Source organism: Adiantum capillus-veneris, chromosome 29, assembly GCF_014529385.1.
Source record: "Adiantum capillus-veneris isolate H3 chromosome 29, ASM1452938v2, whole genome shotgun sequence".
Classification (NCBI taxonomy): Eukaryota; Viridiplantae; Streptophyta; class Polypodiopsida; order Polypodiales; family Pteridaceae; genus Adiantum; species Adiantum capillus-veneris.
Genome location: NC_140959.1, coordinates 95206467 through 95209567, shown reverse-complemented (window position 1 = coordinate 95209567; position 3101 = coordinate 95206467). Strand labels below are relative to the sequence as shown.

General features: G+C 39.6%; 1 pseudogene; it reads right to left on the bottom strand.

The window, feature by feature from the left end:
* Positions 1–891: 891 nt before the first annotated feature.
* On the bottom strand, positions 892–2419 carry LOC147419623 (gamma-soluble NSF attachment protein pseudogene; annotated as a pseudogene).
* Between the last annotated feature and the right edge of the window lie 682 nt (positions 2420–3101).

Genomic DNA, 3101 nt, shown 5'->3' with positions numbered 1-3101 from the left:
CTACACAGCAGCAGTAGAATATGAGTATGACCATGAAATGCAAGAACTTGAAATCACCACCATAGTAGCTTTGTCTAGAAAACTAGAGATGTTTTATTAATAAAGGTTAGAAGTGCATTAAAAAAAAAAGCTCCAATAGCAAAAGACAATGGAAAATTTCTACACAGACAAATTAAAGAGCCACTTGAGAGACATCATGTGTTGCAGTTTGTAGCAGCCAAGAATCGTTGATCGCTTGCCTTCACTTTTGGGACTTCAGGTAAAGAAATTTTTTACATCTGGCCACAAGTACCTAAATACTTTAAAGAAATGAATTGCCAACAAATTTGAGCTGTCAAAATTGAGCTAATGGAATAGCAAGCATTACAAGTTATAGACCCTCACTGTCACCTGGACTCGACTTGGGAGTGTACAATTTAATCAAATCCATCAGTAAAGAGCACTTTAGTGATGGATTGCAGACACTACAAAGGGCTTCCATAACATCTCTCTCTCTCTCTCTCTCTCTCTCTCTCTCTCTCTCTCTCTCTCTCTCTCTCTCTCTCTCTCTCTCTCTCTCTCTCTCTCTCTCTAGTAATTACAAACCATTTGTGAAAAATTCACATTTGAAAAGTAGCTTCTCTATGTCCTAACATACCATCGTTTAGAAACTTTGAGTTGATAGCTGCTTCTGGGTTCTCCAATATTTCAGGTACATAAATATAAGGTAAAAGAGTGTAGGCTTATATTTTTATTTAGAAAATATTTCATCTATATATGAAATACTTCTAAAAGAAGCCTTGCAGCATTTTCAGTAAAATATACGTTGCAACTGGACTTGTGATTCCAAAGTGGCTTGATTTTTCAGTCTCTCGTTCATGGATTTCCCATCACTAGGTGCATCATGTCCAATTACTTGGAATTCTGATATATAAGATCATCATCTGCCAAATTCAAGTTATCAACACTGGATGCTAGGGCTTCCACATCACCAAATGGCAAGGCTGGCAATCATATGGTCAAGATGGGAAATGGGGCTGCTAGACTTGACTACGTGTTTGATTCCCTTGTCCACCCTTCTATATAGGCTCTCAACAACTCAAATGCACAAGAATAGAGTTCGTTGTTTGCAAATGCATCCACTTGAGAGAAATCACTGTAGCATTTCTCTACTTGCTTCAAATCATGAGCATACATATAAACCATAATAGCACTCAAGTATGCCTTGCTTTGGCTATGAACAGCCTTTGACTTATCAACAGCAAGTCCCCCATCTTAGTAGCATATTTCCAGCATCCAAGAACCTCTCTTGTTTGGGATAAAGACTCATTGCAGCTTTGTATGTTTCAAACACCATCTGTTCTTTCCCTTCATCTTCAAGTATTTCACAAGAGACCAAGTAAATCTTTAGAGCCTTAGCAGGGTTGGCTTCCTCTAATGCACTTGCACCCTTTGCAAGAGCATCTACACTTGGTTGTGGAATTCCACATTCACCATACAAGCTCGAAGTTCTCCTGTAAAGATCCAAAACTTCACCAAACTTCCCCGACTCCTTTGCATGTCCATCTGCATCCTCTAGGTTATTAGTTGCCTGCCAAGGTCATGAGAGCCTTTCCTAACCCTCTGTAGCTCTTTCATAAGCATCTTCAGCCTTGTCTAGTTGCTTTAGAGAGACATTAAGAGGTAAATGCTTATCTTAAACTCCATAAAGTCTCTCTCTCTCTCTCTCTCTCTCTCTCTCTCTCTCTCTCTCTCTCTCTCTCTCCATCCATGGCATTCTTCTGCCAGCCTATCTTTACACCATGTTGGCCTCCATTGGCTACCATTCTCCTAAAATGGTTCATTGTTACCACCCCTCCATAAGCTTTCACTTTATCCCAATGTGATCCTCACATGGTTCATTGCTAGCATTCCATGAGCTATTCCAACCAAACCCTTGTATAGATAGAACTCCATGAGCTACCTCACCTCCACACCAACACCTACTCCAACCTAACCTAGGAGAAAGAGGGCCTTGTATGGTATGGTGAAGGTATAGATAATTTTATCTATTCAAAATAATTTTTTTTTCATGGCTAAGAAACAATTTGCATTAACATTGTATTTGATGTAGCACTAATGCACTTTCAAATATCCTTTGAGATTATACATGCATATAGATTTTCACATAAATTTTCATACTTACAACAAACGTTTACATAAATAGCTATGTAATCATGTTAAAAAGCTCTACATTCGAGATCATTCTCATATACAATAAGTTTATTTGAGCACCCAATTTAAAAAACTCCAAATTTTGACAAAAGCTCTAAATTAAAAGCTTGCAAATTTATTATCCCCCTCCTCACCCAATTACCTCACTTGCAACCCTTTCTTCTTTAACTAGCCCCACCTTGTCTCCATCTTCCCTAGTGCCCAACCCACTAGTTGCTTGATCCATCGCTTATCCTCTCTTTAGAAACTCTACCCCTCTCTATCTATAGACACCGATCACACGTCTCACTCACTCAACCCGATCCGGGATCGGGGGATGTCAAACATTGGGTTCTCAAGAAATACCTTTTGGCACATTGGTGACACCAATTCTTCTTTATGGAGTTGGAGTGCAAGTCCGGGCCATCTCTAGGCATTCCATTCAAACCCTGATTCACAAATTGGCATCACTACATTGTCAAGCTCTTTTATCACTTTGTTGACCAGCAATATCTCCAAGCCATTAAAGTGGAATTGGGTTACCAAAAGGTCAATGGTTTTCCATGTCTTATTGTCACCATCCCAGAAGTGCCCAAGTCAATTTAGCCCCTTATTATTTAGCTTCCTGGCTGTTTCAATCCAATAGGTACTTTGTGGTGGATCTACAACTTTAGAGAGGCAGGGGAACTAATGCAAAATGGATTTCTTGAAGTATCTGGTTTCTTCCCCCCACTCTAAGACTCTCGCTGCTCTGTTGCATTTTCCTAGCAATTCCCCTGAGATCCCCCTAAACTTAGGGTAGACCATGTCGGGGCTAATAGTTTGTCATGAACCTCTACCTCTTTCCACTTACCACCTTTTGAACCTCAAAGTTTTCTTTCTTGCAAACTTTCTTTAAGTTAAGACACAAACACCATGTATCCATTTCT